The following is a 20,596-nucleotide window of genomic DNA, read 5'->3' as shown; positions in this document are numbered from 1 at the left end:
AAAAGAAAAAAAAATCCCAGATGTCATGGTCCTACAAGCAACTGAGAAAAAAGTAAAGGTTCGGGATTATAAAACATATGAAAACGGCAAGGAAGAAATACTACTCAAGACCTTCTTGGTCTATAGAAAAGTAACGGCAATAGAGCACGAAATTAAATCGAACGGTGCAGACTGCCTGCTGATAGAGGTCGTACCCCTAAAAGGAAGCGAGGCCCCACTCTTCATTCTAAACATATATAGCACCCCCAAGGCGGAATCCTCCTCCACTATAAAAGCCATGAACGAAGACAGGAAAATCAGCAATACGAATTCCTTAATAATAGTCGTAGATATGAACGTACAACACATGGCACGGGGTTACAGAACAAATTTAAAGAAAGGAACTAGCCTCTGGCAGCATGTTCAAGATGAAGAATACAGGCCCTGGTGCCTGTATACAGATCCGCTGGTGCCAACTAGGATAGGAAACAGTGTGTAAGCCAACACATGGCCTGGCATGACCCTATCCAAAAACATAGTAGATGCACAATGGCACAACACGAACGAAAACCTAGGGAGCGACCATTACATTATAGAGGCCACTATACCCAGCAGTACGCTCAAAAAGGAAAGAAAAAGGGTGACACGAGTGGTAGACTGGGGTAATCTTCAGAGAAAGGAGACAGGTTAATGCAGATGGCAAGAAGATTGAAAACCCAAATGAATGGATTCACAAACTCTTGAAAGACGCAGAGCACACCACCAAGATGATAGAGATAGAAGCCGAAAACAAAGCCGCTGACAGTAGGTTATTACACATGTGGCAGGCACATAATAGCTTACGAAAACGATGGATGAAACAGAAACACAACAGAAAACTTAGAATTAGAATAGCGAAATTAGAAAGAGAAATCAAAAGTCATTCTCAAAACTTAGTAAAACAAAATGGGGACGAACATGGGATCAAATGAGTGGAAAATTGGGGCTCAAAGACACATGACACCTTATGAGACATCTTTTAGAACCAGAAAACAGCAGAGCCGCTCACCACAGGGATGTTGCACGCATACATGAAAGCCCACTTAATGATGAAGAAATGATAACGGAATTACAAAACCGATACCTATGCACAACGAAAAACATGACGCTTCCCAACTACAGCGGCGACCCCAACCCTGAACTCGACGAGAACATGACGGTAGCAGAGGTAAAGGCGGCCATGCAGAAACTTAGAACATCCTCCGCTCCAGGAGCAGATGGGGTGACGAACAAAATACTAAGAAATCTAGACGAGGACTCTATTCAAGGGATCACGGAGTACTTTACCAAGTGCTGGAAGTATGGATGCCTGCCAGAGACGTGGAAACACGCCAAGAGAGAGACAAAAGGGAAGGAAAGACTGGGAGGTTAGCCAGTGTAAATACTCGCTGGCTACCCTGCGCTGGGGAAAGGGGTAAAGGGAATAAAAGGAGAAGGAAGAGAGAAAAGAAAACAAGCAAAATGCACGCAGTAACGCGATGTTACGCGCAACAATAGCCAAAGGCGTTCGCACAATTCACATGTCCTTAAGAACTTGAGCAAAGCCCTTAAGGCCTTCTGTGCCGAAACCCGTCTGGACCAGTGTCCTAGAACTTTCTCTTCTGTGAAGGGGCGATGGCCCAGTTTTTCGAGCACGGTCACAAGTAATTTTCTTTGCACATTGTAACGTGGTCAGTCACAAAGGCGGTGCGCGATCCTCTCTTCGCAGCCGCAGGTGTCGCAAGCAGGGCTATCGGCCACTCCTATGCGGAAGGAATAGGAGTTCGTGAATGCCACGCCGAGTCATCGGCGGCACAGAAGTGTTGCTTCCGGTCGTGGCAACCCTGGAGGAAGAAGGAGTTGTAAACTTGGATCCAATCTGTGAAGACGTGTGTTCGTGAATTCACCGGTGTTCCCCAGAGTTAGCGTAAGCTCGCGTGCGAGGGAGCGAAGACTTGTGGCTGCATCTGTTCTTGACAGCGGTATGGGTACAATCTGGACACCATCATGGGCCGACCGGGCAGCGTCATCCGCACTATCATTTCCCGAAATTCCGCAGTGACCCGGTATCCACTGGTAGATGATGTTGTTTCCCTTGTCGATTGCTTAATGGTGGAGTAGTCGGATGTCTGCGACTAATTGCACATTTGGTCCGTAGTTGAAAGGGCACAGCAGACACTGGAGAGCTGCCTTTAAATCACAAAAGATGGACCATGAATGTGGTGATTTGGGACCTCATGGAAGAGGAGGTGGCGTTGCATTGTTTTTACGGTCTGACCTTACATTTTCAGTAGTCCCCAGCCCACCTGATACCGCATCAGTTCGATGTAAGGTCTTTTTCGGAAGCATTTCTATAGTATTTGGCGTTACTACCATCCGCCGTCATCGAACTTAGCGCAGCTGCTCTCTTTAACGATATTCATGCACGAGCATATCTTGTCTTGATTGATTTGTCTTGGTGATTTTAGCGCCCTCGGTATTTTATGGCATCCCAGCAAAGCGCTGTTATATGTTTCGTTATATTTTGGTTTAAAGCAAATTGTTGAATCGAACACAAGAGGCGCTGCAGTTCTAGACTTAGTTTTTGTTCGTCCCCGCTTTTTAGATGATGGTTTCGAATGTGAAGTCACAGATGCTATTTCAGACCACAAGGCCGTTCTCGCATGCTTTTCCGTTCCAGTTAGTAACAATCCTTTTGTTTATTCTACCTTTCCTGATTTTAGAGCGCAGCTCTTTGGCGTCCGTTCCTGGGTTTCGCGTCGTCGTCGGCGTTGTCGTCGGCCTCGTAACCAGCTCCGCCCCCCTTTCATCCCCCCAGCGCTAGCAGCGACCGACTCATACCGCTGGATGCCGCTGACGCCGCTAGAGAGTCAAGATAACGTGACTGCATAGAACACCGTCGCCGCCATGCAGAAACAGGAGGAAAGGGTCCCCCCCCCCCCCTGTTCTTGTGTGGCGGATAGGGTGCTCTTCAGTTGCCGACGCGCCGGTTATTTCACGTAGGCCCCGGCACGTCGACGAATACGTGATCACCTTCCCACGGCTAGACCTGGTTCTTAGCGCTGCGGAAGCGAGGGTATCATATTGTTTGTGTCGGCATCGGCGGCGTTGTCCCTGAAACCAACTCCGCAGCTGGGGTTGACTCACTATCGGCGTCAGCGGCATCAGTCAGTCGCTGCTATCTCTTCCCTCCTCCCTTTATCGTGTTGTCCGCTTGCTGCGCGCGCTTCTGCCCCCATCGTTTGCCGCTGGGTGTACACGCCGCCCCCCTCCCCCCTCTTCCTGCGAGTCTCCGGTTGTCAAAGCGCCGGCTCGAACTTAATTCCTTTCTTCGCTCCTCCTCCAATGCAACCCCTGTGCGGTGGCAATCAGAGAGCCAGATCGGTGGCGGCGGATCTGTATATGTGCACCGCCCGAGCCGAAATTGCCGCTGCCGTTCGCCACTGCGAAATTATCTGCCAGTTCTTTCTGAGCCATGAGCGAGACGACCGATGGAAGTCCTCCGTCTGCTGCTGCTGCTGCTGCTGCTAAACGAGCTGCCAGAGCAGAGGCCCAGCGCCGTCGCCGTCAGAATCCAGAGGTGCGTGCCGCCGAAGCAGAAGCTTACCGTCGCCGCCGTCGAGATGATCCAGGAGTACGCGTCGCCGAAGCAGAGGCTAAGCGCCGCCGCCGAGAAGACCCTGCCGTTCGCGCCGCCGAAGCGGAGGCTCATCGCCGCCGTCGAGAGCAACCAGCAGTAAGCGAGGCTGAAGCAGAAGCTCATCGCCGCCGCCGAGAAGACCCTGCAGTTCGCGCCGCCGAAGCGGAGGCTCATCGCCGCCGTCGAGAGCAACCAGCAGTAAGCGAGGCTGAAGCAGAAGCTCATCGCCGCCGCCGAGAAGACCCTGCCGTTCGCACCGCCGAAGCGGAGGCTCATCGCCGCCGTCGAGAGCAACCAGCAGTAAGCGAGGCTGAAGCAGAAGCTCATCGCCGTCGCAGAGAAGACTCTACCGTTCGCGCGGCCGAGGCCGAGGTCAAACGCAAACAAAGGCTCGCAAACAGTCAGGGTGCAACAAATGCTTTCCGGCGACAGTTTACAGACAATCCGTTTGGAAGTGTGTGTTCAGTGTGTGATCGGCTCTGGTTCCAAAATGACGTGAAACCGCTTCCGGATACGTGCCGTGAGAATCTCCGGTGTGCGTTTCCCAACTCGGACTTGTGTCAATTCAGACTGTGTTCTTCATGCATGCAATCTGTGCGGAAAGGTGACATTCCTCATTTCTGAGTCGCAGGTTTCTGAGTCTGTGATAGCGCATACATGTGTTGCTCGATTTCTTTGCCTCAATCTATCGAAAAGGTGAAACAGCTTATTTGCTGCGCTCAAATTTGGCATTAGGAAGTAACGTAATCGTCGGTAATTTTTTCACACGCTAACGATGCATCTATTAGTGATCTTTTATGCGATTCTTTTGATGATTTCGAACGTCTCAGCTATTCCAATGATGTCAACTTCTTGGTGGCTTCTCTTAAAAAGATTGTGGCACGTTGCATCCAACGCTTCGTTCCTATGAAAACAAAAAAAGAAAAACCGTAATCTTCCCTGGATTTCGCGTGAGATACTTCACCTGTCGCGTCGCGTTCCTAGGTTAAGGCGTTTAAAACGAAACGGGGGAACGCTGGCGGGGTCACTATTGTCCCTCTTGTCCGTCGCTGCGGCCCAAAGAACGCGGTCGGTCTGCGAGGGAGAGCGCATCGCCGTTTTCTTCATGCACCCTTTCCTTCTATGCATAGCTAGCACGCTGATTGGGTGGCGTGAGCGGCATGTGTGCTTGCAGCCTTGTCCGTTCTTGTCAGCGCACTGATATAGTGAAAATGCTCGCTTGCGGTCGTCATTCTTAATGAGAAGCTTGCTGAGAAGCCTACATGTTGAAATAGGCAGTAAAGTAAGTGGCCACGGATTTTCGCGAGGATTAGAATTAATTATAGGCGAAACAACAGATCGCAAAAAGTCGGCGCTTGTGGCCATCGTCTTCGATGTGGAATGAACTCGGATACACAGCAGCGTGGACCTTACAATGGTGAGTGCATATTGTTTTGCGCATACTATAAGTTTTATAATGAGCCAGACGGAGCGAATTAGAAAACGATGCATTAAGTTATGTGTATTACAAGTAAGGTTGTTTCAATGGGCTGAATTTCAGGATACTCTTGCCTTAAAGATTACGTCAAGCTACTCGAGCGCTTTTTCTTTTCTTTTTAATTCCACGATTTCTGTGTATATTATTGTTGAAGTTCTAACATTTCTCATGGTTTCGCTGCGTCCTTAACGTTGAATTTTTTTTGCATTCATGCTCAGCACTTCATTTATTTTGGACGGCCTAAAGAACAATGTGTGGGGGCTATTGCAACGTTATAATGCATTTGTCTGCTATAATCTTGGGGCATTGACGTGCGGATTATAAGTTTACATTGACTAGAAATTTAAGACTTTCATGTGTAGTTGTTACATTTGAAATGTGGTAATACATATTTTTAAATACCCTTTATTTCAATGAATACATTTTCATATAACCGCTAGATCGTTGTCGAGTTCCCTGTAGTTGTGGAACGCAATTATTTCAGGAATAAGCAGGCAATCTAAAATGGAGTGGTGGTCTTCACAGCTGGAAATTGCTGCTATCACCGTAAGTGAGCGCATATCCGAAAGAATCACCGAAATATGCTGTCTTATTTTATTTATTTCTTGCCCACGGAAATTTAGCGGCTGATAAATTGCTCGTGTAGACCCATCAACTCTTATTGAGCAGGAACGTTGTGAGCCGAATTTACAATTCTTTTGTGATGTTTTAGGATCAATGTTATAAACTGCTGCCAACCCAAGCAATTTCAGTCGGGGTATATATCACTGAAACAGCCCTGACTAATGTAAAGTGCCTGTAATTACATAGCTGTTTTTAATCGCAGCCTTTCAATGGTGCCCGTAGTAGCGCACGCGTAAATCCATGTTTTTGAATTTCACCCAAATTCCGGGACTTTGATTTTATCAAGCCATACGCGCTGCTTGATCCTTCTAGTCATACCGAGGAACCGCGCTTCTTCTCACTGTTCTAGGTCAAGCATAATTTCCAGCCGGCAGTATTTCTTTCTTTTCGTATAATAAATGCCTATTTTTCCTAGTGCTTCCTGGCACAACTTCTCCAATTTCGTATGAGAAATTTTGCACAAAGGACGCATTGTGTCTACACTATCTGAAACGAGGCTATTTGTGCTGTAGCAGGTTTTGCTGCAATCTTTAAATTAGAAAGTGCTACGTTGAGTAGGTGCGGGGTTTAAACAAGGCAGACGGATCCAGCGCATTTTATGTTTGTGTTCTATATATTCTCTGTTACACCTTCTACAAGGTATGCCATGTATGTTGAAGTATTATATAGTGTTACCAGACAAATCGCTTGCAAGAAAAATTCTTGATTCACCCCTTTGAACTCCCTGCTAAAACTTATATTGTTGCAGTGTGCCGATTTTTCAACATGAAAACATATTGGCACATACATTTGTCATACCAACATCGCTGATAATATTTCTTTTTATTTTACAGTGCAAGCATCTCCTCCAAGTAAGGGTGAAAGCGTTATGGGAAGTGGCAGCAAATTCAACGAAACCACCGCATTATCGTGGTCCTCGGGAGCCTGACCAGCCCGCCGTCATACGAGCACTGACCAACCTGCCTACCAGCTTCCCTCCCTGAAAGCCCTGGCCAGCCCACCATACTCGGCACCTTGCCTAATTCCTATCCTGAGGGCCCTGCCTGATCTACCGCCATCGACCTAGCTTCACGAGAACAGGCTCTTTTGGTGCATGCGTGTAAATAAACTGTTTGAACATAACCCAGCCTCACCCATTTAGGTCCACAGAAAATGCCTGTTTATGCAAATTTATTCGTAAACTGCAGTAAAAGTGAATTTCAGTAGTATTTTTGTTATTATTTGCATGTATAGAGGACTTCTGCTTCTCGACATAATATATTTCGATCGAGCTTTCCTAGCTACTATTGAGACAGACGGTATGGGGAAAATTGCTATAAAAAATGCCGCTAGCAAAAGGTTCGCGGTAAAAATGGCTGCATACTCTAGAGCCAGCGTATTTACAATATTCATTATGTAAAAGGCATTGGCTGAAAGCTGGGATTAATAATGGCAACAATATGGCTTAACACTGGTATTACGCGGGCAGCACAATGGCTGCTACATTGGCACAATATTCGTTCAATCTTGGCTTTAACTCTGGGCCAGCATTGGAATGGGTTGCACTTTGCTAATATGCCAACATTGGTTGAAGATTGGTACCAATTTCTGCCAGGATTTGGCCATGCTTGGACCATTGCTGGTGTGCTGCCTGGGGTAAAGTAACAGCACTTTGATGCCATGTTATCGAAGCATATCCTAACCAAGACCCGATGCAAGATGTGTAAGCGTGAAGCTTCGTTTCTGAGTTCGCAGGACATAGACGATATTTCATTGACCCGAATTTCTTTGCCTTCTTTGCTATGTATTCTATGCGTGTTTTTGTTTTTGTTTTTTCTACGTTAGTGCCTCTGTGTGCCAGAGCGTACACCACTGGCTGAGTTGCACTAGGCCCGCTATTAAGCTGGCTGATATCTTTCCACAAATGACCCTCGCAAATAGTGGCATTCTAGAACCTGTGTTATTCGTTACATCGTTAATGTAAATAAGAAAAAGCTATGGTTGTAGACCCTGTGGTACTCCTGAGATGATATACGTGCTTCCAGATGCCTGCCCAGTTGAAAACGACAACAGAAACATCTGTCGCAACTACAGAAATTTCTGTCGTACGACAAAAGTTCCTGACGTTTCTGTAGTTGCGACAGACATTTGCGACGTTACGACAGAAAATCTGACGTCGCATCAAAAATATTCTGTCGCGAAGACCAAGAGTTTTGAAGTCGCAACACAAACGTTCTATCGTGACAACAAGAGTTCTGAATTCTCAGCAACAGCTTTCTATAGTGACCGCGATTCTGACGTTACGACATAAATTCTGAAGTCGCAACAGAAACATTCTGTCGCGAGGACCAAGAGGTCTGAAGTCGCAACAGATACGTTCTGTCGCGACAACAAGAGTTCTGAAGTCGCAACAACAACTTTCTATCGCGACAGCGATTCTGACGTCGCAACAGGAACTCTCTGTCGCGACGACACACTTTCTGTCGTGGCGTTAGAAATGTGCCACTTTCTGTCGCAACGACATAAGTTCTGACGCCGCGACAGAAGCGCTTTTCGTCGCGACGCTTTAAAATTGTATGTCAATTTCGCATCCGTGGTGCACACTGTACTTTTCTCTTGCGCGGTATTCAATGGTGCGTTCTCTGAATATGCTGATAGCACCGACACCGGTATTAATGTCGACGTGGCCGATTGTCGTAATTGTGCCGTGACGACGAGTCACCAGCTATGCTCTGCCGGTTCGCTCAAAGCCGGCCGCTGATGAAACTCATACCATCTGCGGGAACGGCTGCGTATTTATTTTGTTTTATTTGGTCAGATGTGGCACACAGGCCTGTGGACTTACACGTGCTGTTACGTTGACACATTAGTTTATTCCCCAGAAGCATTGCATAAGCTTCTGCGAAGCGAGAAAGAATTTTAGGGTTGTTCCACAAAGTTGCGTGAAAAGCTGTCTCACTCGGGTGTCAATATTCTGGCACAGCGCTGGCGTGAGAAACCGATATGCTGTCTAAATGAGCGCTTATCCACGATTGATTATGTGGCTATTTTGCACGGAACGCACGAATTATATGCTCGCTCGAAAGTGTATAGAGCGAGAGACAGCTGTCGAAATTAGCAGTACTGACCGTAACAGTGTCCCTGGTTGCCGTTGTATATTTCTGAATTCCTTATTCAATATTGCTATCTTAAAGCAAAATCGATGTTTTAGCACTCCACGATGTACTTGTCGATGCTAACAACACGTTTGCTCTTCTAGAGGAGGAGGAGTAGATTTTAATGAGGAGAAAGGCGAAGAGGTCGGCCTGGAGAGCGTGTCTCTAGCCTGCTGCTCCTCACTGGGGAAAGAGGAAGTGGGAAATACAGGGAGAGGTAGGTGGCGGGTAATTATGTTATGAGATACTATATACTGTAGAGATACTATATGCAGAGAGGTGCCAGTGGACGCGGCGGGTGAAAGCGCATCTTGGCTCTCAATATACAAACGTAAACATCAACGCAGAAAGATATTCTTACTGTTGACATGGCCAAAATGTATACATGTACAGTCACGTTCGGGGGAAGAAGCTGATTCGAACGGCCACGTCTGCGATGAACTCCGCTGGAAACAGCGCAACGGCCCTAGGCCGAGGATGACAGCCACCGTCAACTAATGCTTCTGGTAATTATAAAGTTGTGCTCAGTCGTCTACCAACTGGCAACACCGTCCTCTACTCAGTTTTCCTGCATGCTGACCTGGCAGAGCGGCCGTATCGGGCCCCGGACTTTCGCGATGCACTCCTTTCAGTGCTAAATGCAACTGATATCCTCGGCGATGGACAATGCTAGCTGAGCCATCTGTGGTTAGTGACATGTGTTAATAGCATCGCAAAACAGAAACTTGTCGACAAAGGCGAGTTGTTGGTGAAGGGCCTCAAGTGCCTTGTCATAGACCCGGAATGCAAGAAAATCAAGCTGAAGCTTCTTTGGCTTCCCCCACACTTCGAACAGAAACGGATTGTTGAAGCGCTAGAGCCATATGGCACAGTGCAGTCTATCACGAGAGAAATGTGGTGGTGTGACGTCATGGAGGGCTGGCAAATGACTAATCGAGACGTAACGTTTACATTGAAGGATGGAGTTTCTGCCAGTAATCTGCCTCATCTGTTGAGCATATACGGGCCTCATCTTGGTTGCCGGCCGACCACCACTTTGCCTTCGGTGCAACAGAGTCGAGCATATCCGGCAACAATGTAGAACACGGCGCAGCAATAACTGTCACCTCTATGGTCACCTCGCAGATGCATACATTGGAATCTACGCTGACAAGCTTCGTGGAAATAGACCAGCTGAGGATACCATCACGGATCATCTAATGGATGTGAGTGAAGTCGTGGATGCAACCGGCGAAACACTCTCTGAGGCTCATCGACAAGAGCAGATCAAGCCTTCATCGGCGGACAACCAGAAGCTTGCTAGTGAGGATGTGACTGAGTTGCCCGACGACGAACGAACTACGTCATGGACAGAATCGCCACAAGTTCAAGATCGCCCACCGTCAATGGAATCTGGATCGATGTGCGAGGCCGCTAAGAAGCGTCCGACGCCATCTGACACTCTATCGACCTCGGGAAAGGAGGCTGGCGTTCCCAAAGTGTCAAAGTTGACAAAACCGCTTCGGGGAACGCCTACTACTGCAGATGTATCTTGTGTTAATGTGAAACAAAAGGTTATCTGTGCATCATCTCATCAAAAAGGGAGTGGTGCACCTCTGGAGCAGCGTTTAAACGCTGCACCTACATAGGCAATCATGGCGGGCGCTTTTCCCTTCCTGTTTGGTACTTTAAGTGTATGTAGTTGAGCGACGGCAAGTACAGCTTCTTTGTTTGTTACGCGATAGAAAATTAGATATTCCTGCTATCCAAGAAACAAAGATTGAATCCGACGAAAACACAGAATTAGCTCAATCCCCATTCCTATCTGACTATCATGCTTGTGTAAGCCATGCAGCAGGCGTTTCCGTAGGTTATATGTTATTTGTTAGAAAACATTTACAATGTTATTTGCTGCACTTGTTTACAGATAAGGAAGGACGCCTAATACGGTGCGATATTGATATCAGTGGTATGAGCTTTAGATTTGTGTGTGTTTATGCCCCGAACAAGTTACGTGAACGAGAATGTTTCTTCTTATCTCTAGACATCATTTCTGTACTGGTCTTGCATTGGTCCTCTTTGGAAACTGATTATGTGTGTAACGCGCAAGATCATACGTCATTGAAGCTGAGACATGATTCAAATAGTGATGCGTTGCAACACCTGATATGTGAGTATCGGCTTGTGGATATTGGGGAAAATGAAAAGGCGGGATGTCGCTATACGCATTTCCAAGGTACCTCTCATGCAAGGCTTGATGGAATTTACGTTTCACTTAGCGCGCTATCTCTTATTTATGGTTACACTGTGCACCCTATATTCTTTAGTGACCATTGCCTAGCCTATGCATCGTTTGGTAGCTGTCGGCACCAAAGTAGGCGTATGTGCTGGGAGTTGTGGATGTTCAATACCCAATTACTTTCACGTGAGTGCTTCTTAAAGCGTGTTACTGAGCTGATAGCTCATGTGTCATGTCGCAAGGGCTTGCCACTCTTTGCTGTGTGGGAATTATTCAAACAGGAAGTTAAAATGATAGCAATCGAAGAATAATCAACACCGGCCTTTGAAAAAACAAAGAATAATTACAAAACAGTGTACAGACATCTGAGTGAATTACATGAGCTTGAATCTCTACACCCGGTTCAATATATTGATGATATTCACAGTGCCAAGGCACAGTTACAAACGTTGTACACAGAAAAATACAGAGGTGCACTAGTGCGTGCGCGAGAGCAGCGTTTCCTGGAAGAACAGCCTTGCAGTAGGGCCCTAGGTGATGAGCGCCGGCACGCGCTGTCTACACAAATACCAGATATAGAGTATGGCGCAATCATTGTTAATGAGCGGACTCTAATAACTAAAACGTTTTTCGAACATTAACAAGAACTAATTCGAGGCCATAAGCCATTGGCTACAGATGCTGCCAGAAAAGTGTTATCGTTGCTGTCCCAGTTAAATCAAGATGATTATGATTATGCAAATGAAACCGTTGATAGTAATGAGGTAACTGCATGCATCGATTCGTTAGCGAAAGGCAAGACGCCTGGCCCGGATGGCCTTCCTACCGAATTTTATCAGCGTTTTCGTTCGCTCTTGTCACCATTATTACTTCACGTGCACCGTGAGGCCTTGGAAGCAGGGTACCTAACCGCCACAATGTACGAAGAGCACACCATCCTTATAGCCAAAAGCAATGATGAGACTAAATCGCAAAAAGTGGACCAATATCGGCTTATCTACTTATGCGATGTGGATTGTAAAATTTTTGCTAAGGTATTAGCTAACCGTTTGCAAGTCGCAATAGGATCTGTGGTTGGTGATCATCAAACATGTGGCATCAGGGGCCGGTCCATTCAGACGAATATTCACGATCAAAGGCTTTTCTAAACTCAATTAATATTGCGGCAGTGTATTTTTGCTCAGGCATGTAGCCATGAAGGTCAGCAACTAGTTTGAACAATTGTGTTTGACAGTATTTTTTGTGCCTGAAGCCATGCTGACTGTCCAAAAGTAAATTATCTCTATTTAAATGAGTTATAATGTGTGAGAAAAAAAAATGTGTTCTAACAGTTTGCTGCATGTACAGGCCAGTAATATCGGTCGGTAATTTGTTAGGACTTGTTCTATTGCCGGGCTTGTATATGAAAATGACATGTGCCATTTTCCAGTTATCGGAAATGCTGCCACTGTCTAAGGACTGCTGAAAGATGAGCGACAGTAGAATGGGTGAAACGCGCACTGTAAATTCCAGAAGTATTGTGTTGATGCCGTCAGGACGAGGGATTGAATTAAGTGCCAGCCGCTCAATAGCACGGGCTACACCTGGTACGTTTATGGTTACCTGAACACATGTATGACGAAGAGCTGGATTCTCAAGAATAGCCTGAAAAGGTAAATCACTAGTGAAATTTTCAGGAAAGTATTTTCTTACGACATCGAAACCGCAGGGGCTACATTACCGATTTCGTCGTTTATTGAAGGAACTGCGTGTTGTTCTTTAGGATTAATCACTCGTCATTACCGCTTTCGTCGTTTATTGAAGAAACTGCGTGTTCTTCTTTAAGATTAATGACTCGTCAAAGGTATGCAAGGTTACTATTTAACAAGTTAGGATCATCATCATCAGCCTGGTTACGCCAACTGCAGGGCAAAGGCCTCTCCCATACTTCTCCAACAACCCCGGTCATGTACTAATTGTGGCCATGTCATCCCTGAAAACTTCTTAATCTCATCCGCCCAGATAACTTTCTGCCGCCCCCTGCTAACGCTTCCCTTCCCTTGGAATCCAGTCCGTAAACCTTAATGACCATCGGTTATCTTCCCTCCTCATTACATGTCCTGCTCATGTTCATTTCTTTTTCTTGATTTCAACTAAGATGTCATTAACTCGCGTTTGTTCCCTCACCCAATCTGCTCTTTTCTTATCCCTTAACGGTACACCTGTCTTTCTTCTTTCCATAGCTCGTTGCGTCGTCCTAAAGTTGAGTAGAACCCTTTTCGTAAGCCTCCTGGTTTGTGTCCCGAAGGTGAGTACTGGTTAAATTTTATAATTATTAACTGGTTTAAATCTATAATTATTTAAAGTGTCTTTCACTTCATTGATTGCTGTCTCAGCAGTAAAGTATGCCTCTGTCAATCGTTTTCCTCAATCACTGTCAGAGTTTTCCGTGTTCGCCGCTGTCACATCTCCAGGCATTTCTTGTGAACCACGCAGCATATATTCTGGTTTTAATGTTTATCTTAGGCACGCAAACGAGTTCAATTTCTTTCATTGAATCGCGAATGACAACTCAGTTCTCATTTGTTGGGTGTGTATTGAACGCGTCTTCGAATAAAGGGACAAACACATACAACATCTGGTTCAGTTTCGTGGTGTAAGCTCTGGAATAGTTTATTATCTGATATGTGGCAGTATATTTTGCTTCAAGGGACAGTGGAAGTACGTAGTGACCGAATTTGTGGTCGCTTAATTCCTGAGTTACGTTGGTATGGGCTTTGCCTTGGAATTTTGGGTCGTCTGCTCCAATTTGTGCATAATTTTCTATCGGAGCGCCGGATGAAAGTGCGTGTCGGAGAAGTAACTAGTGAATACCGAAATGTGTAGTGCGGCGTTCCACAGGGTAGCGTATTATCGCCGCTCTTAGTAGTATCAGTGTTTTTTTAACATTATAAAAGATCTCCCTACAGTGTTTACACTATGGGACCTTTTTCTGTACTAAATAGCTGTCTACGCAGGTGACATCGCTCTGTGGATAAGCGGCCCTTCGCACCTTGGTCCGCGGCTTCATGCAAGCTTGTAAAGAGTTCTCAACGCTACCTCGGAGTACTTGGGTGAAGTTGGCATGCTCATATCACCTGCTAAGTCGGCTGCAATAGCATATCACCCTAAACAACGCGCTTGTCGAACTGGGTGCGACAACACCGTTATTTGGGGTTAATTGTGGATGATCGCATCTCTTGGCGCCCTGCCGTTAAATCTGTACGACGTAAATCGCACTCCCTCCTTAAGTCTGTGGCCGCCTTGACTGCTCGAGGTGCTGGTTGCGACTAAACAACGGCTCTTCAGGTGTACCAGTCATCAGTACCCTCAGGCATGCTGTACGCATTACCAATTTTGAACATACCACCTAGTTCGATGGCCCAACTGGAGCGAGATCATCGCGTTGCCCTTCGACTAATGCTTGGATTACCTGGTGAGGGGCAATCTATTGCATTACTTACTGAAGCGCATCAGTTACCCCTGAGGCTGCAAGCAGATAAGAGAGCTCTGTATCATATTGAGCGTCTGCACCGCGCATCGAATGGTCAATCGCTCCTTGATCATCAGATTCACCGCCCGTTATCTCGCATGGGAAAAATGGCGGCATTATTTATGGATATCACTACCATTTCTGAACATGCTGCTTCAGATACGTCTCCGCCTCCAAAAGGTATCACGAAACACGTATTCCCCATTTACTTCACAATCCCTGACATGCACAAAAAGTCTGATATGGCTGTTTCGGCAATATTACAATTGGCTCAGTCTCACTTGGTCGAAAAGTTTCCAGATTATCTTCAAGTTTTCACAGATGCATCTGTACACAACGACGGTCAAGGCGCCTCTGCAGCTTTTTACTGCCCTTCAACTCAAGTACGACGTATCTTTCAAATACCTCATCCAACTTCGTCAACAACTGCGGAACTAGCAGCGATAAATGTGGCACTGAAATATGTGCAAGAGGAGTTAATTACATCGAAGGTTGTCATCTTTACGGACTCCCGTGCTGCCCTTAGCAGGTTACAACGCAGTGAGCTTGATTGTCCACTTTTGCGCAGCATTACTGAATCTGCGAGCAAAATTACATCACATGGGGTATCTCTCGTTGCTCAATGGATACCTTCACACGTAGGAATCGCGGGAAATGAAGAGGCAGATCGGCTCGCTTCGAGTTGCGTTCATAGCAACTGTGACTGCCCAGAAATTTTGTGCAAGCTTGATGACGCTTGTCTGCTGATTCGTCGCGAATGGAACGTTCCCGCCCCGCGTTCGTGGTCGAGGCTTGCCTCGTCGCGCTAGAGCACAACTGCTCAAGCTGAGGCTTGGTTGCGTGAACGTGTATGAACGTTAATACAGACAAGGGCGTGTGGAAAGTACATTGTGTACGTCTTGTGGCTGCTACGAGACCATTCAGCACCTTATATTTGAGTGTCCCGCTTTCAGTGCGCAGCGCATGTCGCTAGTGAGAGACTATCATCTCCGTGGCCTGCGGTGTGCTACACTCGAGGAATGTTTGTACCTCAGTGGTTGTGCATCTAAACGTGATCAGGCCCATCGCGCCCTACTAACCTTTATGGAGTTAACTAACTTAGGTTCACGTTTGTAGCAAGAATATTCAACATTCTGTAGTAAGCGTGACCTTCAGTGACCGGCCCTACTGTGTGTGATCAGTACGCTGCCCCAACGCTTCTTCCTTCGAAGATGGGAGGTAGCCGGTTCTAACACCTTGTGGTATATATTGTGAACCGACTACCGGTGAAACGGTGATTACGTGCAGCTGTACTTGGCGTCTCATCGTGGAGAACACAATTAGCCGCATAGCGAACTAGCCATGGATGTGGTTGATAATTGTGGAGGCTGTTCGACGCGGCGTCACTTTAATTCCGGCTGCAGAGTTCTACTTTAATCTTTAGATTTGTCCTGTTGCTCTTCCTTTCCTCTTTCCTTTTTCCTCCCCTCCTTCCTATCTTCCATTTATGTGTTGCTGTCGCCTCCCTTCAGAAGAATAGGCAGGCGTTGTGCCTCTTCCGGTGGCAGTTGCCAGCCTGCTCCTCGCTTTCCCTTTCATGTTAACTGTGTATATGTGTTCAAAACAAATTTAAAAAATGCCCGGAGTACTTATATATAATAAATCTAGAACATGTTCGCTTCTAGTTGGCTAGTGTACCAGTCGAAGCAGGTCAACTAACTTGTGGGGCTCTACGTGCCAAAACCACGATATGATTATGAGGCGCACGCTGTAGTATTTCTACCACCTGCGCATCGCGCCCCGAATGCACTCGACAGCTAAACCCAATCGAACATGCTTACTGTGTGAAGAAAGTGGGAACGCTGGGGACGAAGAGTTCACAGATCACGTCGTCCAATATACGCTAGGGTAATTAAAATCAACTCCCAGTATTAAAATGCATTGTGGGTGCACACTGCATGAATACGTATTCTAATGGGTGATGCAAATGATCAGTGAAGTCCGGCTGACTGTAACGGGGGCAGTAACAGGCACCTACAATGCACTGATATCTTTTTGTCGAAATGTGACCCACAGTAGCTCAAGCGGCGTATCGGTGGGCATAGGTGACGGTTCGTAATCGTTCTGTAGAGCGGTCATTACATCCCCCCCCCACCCCTGCAATCTTTGCGAAAGACTGTCAAGTTATTTGCAAGGGTAGTTCACCATTCGGGATATCAGCGGTCAGCCATGTCTCGGTGCTGATAATTCACACTGCGTCAAGTTTGGGACTGCGAAATTTGCGAGCAGCACAGACAAGAGGACGTGCGGCTTTGACTTGCGTCACTTGTTTGGAAGACGCGTCTCTTGCCTCGCTCACCCTATACGCAAGACTGCGTCCTATTCGAACATCTTACCACGCAGCTCAAGTTTGTTGAACCTAATTGTGAAGCGCTCGTTTTTCCTTGCATTTGATTTTAGCGAAATACCTAAACCTTTAGTGGGCTAATTGTATTTTCGGCGAGAAGTCGCCTTCGAGCCATACTTTGGGCATTGCATTTATTTTTATTTTTTAGTTTCGCGGCATTGCGCAGCACGTCTTCCTTCAACTTGAAGCACTTTGTGATAATCTGTCCGGTTCGACGCGTGCCAATGCGGTGAGCTTGTCCGATGTCGTTTCCCTGTAAGTGCAAACCTAAATGAGCTGAAATAAAATCCGGGATCTGGCTTTCAGTGATTGCGCAGTCCTCTTTTTCTGTCTCTGGAAGTCCCTTTATCAATAAGTTGTTACTTCTCGATCTGTTATTAAGATCATCTACAACGCAGCCGAGCTCCTCATTTGTCTTTTATATGGATTGCCTTAATCCATTTGTTGCGCCATGAGCAGAGCCGACATCATCCCTAATTTCGCGAATGCCACTTGTGCTTTTATGTCCGTTACATGTTTTTTTTTTAAATTTCCGTTAGGGTAGCCGCAGTTTCCTTTGCCTCATGGTCACCCGCGAACTCTCCGAGGAGGAGTAACCCACCACGATGGTAATTAGCAGCTGCGGTGTTGCGCTGCTCGAGGGATCCCGGCTGCGGCGGCCGCATTTCCATGGGGACGAAATGGAAAGGCACCCGTGTACCGTGCATTCGGGGCACATCAAAGATTCCCTGAAAATTTATGCAGAGTCCCACACTACGGCGTTCCCAATAATAATATCGTGCTTTTTGCACCTAAAACCCCACATTTCAATTCGGTTCGCTGAGGTGGATAACAACGTGCCGAGTGCACGGCCTGCAGTGTAGTAGGGAAGTGACAAGCACCCAACTCGTACGGCGCCTCGGTATGCGGTGGCAATAGTCGCGACGGGTGTTAGGACGCATTCCTTGATGGCGGGAGCCGCAATAAGCCATCGTTATTAACTGACGCTATTCCGCCGAGCACAGCGCAGCACATATTCCCTGCTACCCGGCATATATAGAGTAAAGAAGGACGTTGCCGTGGTGGTACTGACACCTTCGATTACGTGGTTTCATATTCACCTCAAAAAAGTTGAGAGAGACAATTCATCCTATTTACCAATCCTACTTCTCAGTGCCAGCACACACAACTCATATTGATGTTGACAGATAATATACGCTGCATATGAGCACGGCATGTCTTGTTGTTTGCGTTTCGCTCGCGTATGTACTGAAATAACTGCAGTAGTTTCACAGTTGTTGGACAGTCACGGCCGTGGATGTCTACTGGATGAAAAAGAAAAGAAGGTACCGTGCGTTTCAAATCCGTCGAGAACACATTTTGCTCTGAACGCTGATATTGACGATGGCCCAGGTAATTGACGTCGCGCATCTGGCCAACGAAGCACGGCGAAAAGAAAGCGAATGAGCGCACGCCGAGAGACTGTTCAAACACGGCCGGTTACCATGGCGCCCAGGCATCGTTGGAGCAAGCGACGTGCCTCCCTGTGGCTGCCGAATCGAAAGCCGTTCGGGGCCGCCCGCGGTGCATAATGCACGCGGCACTATTACCGGCGGCGGGCGCGTGCGGCCACGAAGAACAATCGAGGTTCCGTGCAATGCGCGCGCCCGTGGGGACGCATTGTGAGAAGTTGGGCAGCATTTTGTGCACCGAGACGAAGCAAGCTGCACACAACGGGAGCTATAGATACCTATCGGCGTTGCCACACAAATGATGACATTTCGGAAAGCCTCACGTTCGCGTTAAAATTTGACAGCACTCTCCGGTCGCCCGTCGGCGTAGCACTAGATTTCGGGAGCCTGCATTCCCTGTGTCATCTTCTTCAGTACTGTGACTACACGATGTCAGTAATCAGCTTTCGACAAGGGTAAATAACTTTCTGGACGTCCCTGCGGATGGCGTCGGACCGTCTCTGGGACGCCGTTGTCAGTAGCACTCTTACCATCAGGTTGAGCCCAAATGCGCTGTCAGTCGGCCACGCTAGAAGCCAAGCCTTTAGTGCCAGCAAGTCGGGCGTTCATAGCGCAGAACTGAGGCTTGAGCGTCCAATCAGCGTATTAATTGAACTCCTCACTAAAGTTAGTAGCCCCGGACAGGGGGCCGGAATGAAACCAATGTTTCGCTCTCTCTCACTAAAGTTGGACGTCTAGTTGTTAAGAGTGCCGGCTTGAATATGTCCGCGTGCCCCTATGGTGTCTGGCTGTAATAAAAGCAATAATAGCCCGCGACGCAGTGCACGTAATAGACCCTGGGGCGAGCAGCAAAGAAACCGGACTGCAACGATCGCGCCCCCTGGCGAGATTCAGGCTTCGCACGCAGGCTGCGCGCGTGATGCCCAGTGGCGAAAAGGTGGCAGGGCAGGCCGTCCCGTGCTGCGAGCGACTGTTTGCATCACGTGGGCGACCACAATGAAGTTTGGCGAAAGTGGCGCAAAGAACGTTCTTGGTCATGGGAAGGCTCGTAATTCCTTAGGTTTTATACTAACATTCTTTTTGTAAACCTTTAGTATAAACAACACGCGAGCTGGCTGCGCTGCTTGACGCGATGTGAGACATGCACTTTCACGACGTATACACGTATAAAGGATCCTCAAAGGCAGACTGTTTATCGGTGGTTTTAATTACTTCATTAGATGCAGTACTTTCTTCTGCAGCTTATTTTGTATATATTAGTTACAGTCAGCGGCAGTGGTTTTCCTCGTGTTTGTCCTCGCGACCGACTAGTATTCATAAGTTACTGTAGGAAAGAGGCAAGGCTAGCACCAATACTAAATACTTCAATATTGCGGCTTTTTCCTTGACAGCGCACATGACTCGCAATATTTTTGAAATGAGGTCATATTTTCTGAGCTCAGGTGGGCTTAATATCAAGATGGGTAACGAACAGATCAATAAGCGACTGCGCAGTGGTCGCGACTCCGGTAGGCGAAGTAGCGGTATTCGCACTACTATTTGGTGTAGTTGACTACAGAAGAAAACAATTCCGGTGGTGCTGCTGTCGACTACGAGGTTGATGGTAAAATATCTGAAAACTAGTGCACTGAATTAACGTCGCGGAGTGGAAGACGACACGCTCGCGTTCGTTTTCATTGAACGCTTTCATTCATTACTACGCCGCGTAGTTTCTGTGCAGAGAGGACAGACGGTGTCGCTCGGAAACTTCACTCTGGGGCGTCGATTACATTTTTGCCACTCCATAAGGATGAAGGCATGCCACTTGACATAATAATGCTTCTGTACCTACAGAATATCCGGAGGTCCGGAAAGGCCGTTCGTCGACCTGGACGCGAGTCAATGAGGAGGGAGACGTTTGCGTGTTTACTGTTAAGAATCCAAGCGGGACTGGCGTTCAAGGTTAGAAGTGATGTAGGCGCGAATGCTTTTCTTGTGCTTCTCATACCATGTGCCTGTTGACTTTATATATATTCATAAATTCAGTAAAAGAACCTTAAAAAGAAGGCGACACAGATTAACGAGCCAGACGGGTGTAGTGGACACTCTAGTTAATGCATTTAGTAGTGGTCCAGACGAACAAATAGAGTTGGGCGAGCGATCTAATGCGTAAAGCAGA

General features: G+C 47.0%; 1 protein-coding gene across 4 annotated transcripts in view; it reads left to right on the top strand.

Annotated features, from left to right (window-relative positions):
- The window catches only part of LOC135916678 (toll-like receptor Tollo), an 85,760-nt gene that overhangs the window by 29,304 nt on the left and 35,860 nt on the right, over nucleotides 1-20,596 (top strand). The window contains exons 2-3 of one of the 4 annotated variants that reach the window (XM_065450118.2): nucleotides 13,313-13,377; nucleotides 14,087-14,182. The exons of 1 other annotated variant lie outside the window; for it this stretch is intronic. The gene's annotated coding sequence lies outside the window, so the exon portion shown is untranslated. The remainder of the gene's footprint in view (nucleotides 1-13,312; nucleotides 13,378-14,086; nucleotides 14,183-20,596) is intronic. 2 more of the 4 variants (XM_065450119.2, XM_065450120.2) reach the window with 2 other exon arrangements.

This window comes from Dermacentor albipictus, chromosome 5, assembly GCF_038994185.2.
Source record: "Dermacentor albipictus isolate Rhodes 1998 colony chromosome 5, USDA_Dalb.pri_finalv2, whole genome shotgun sequence".
Taxonomy (NCBI): Eukaryota; Metazoa; Arthropoda; class Arachnida; order Ixodida; family Ixodidae; genus Dermacentor; species Dermacentor albipictus.
Note: the sequence above shows the minus strand (reverse complement) of the source record. Positions and strands in the feature narration are given on the sequence as shown.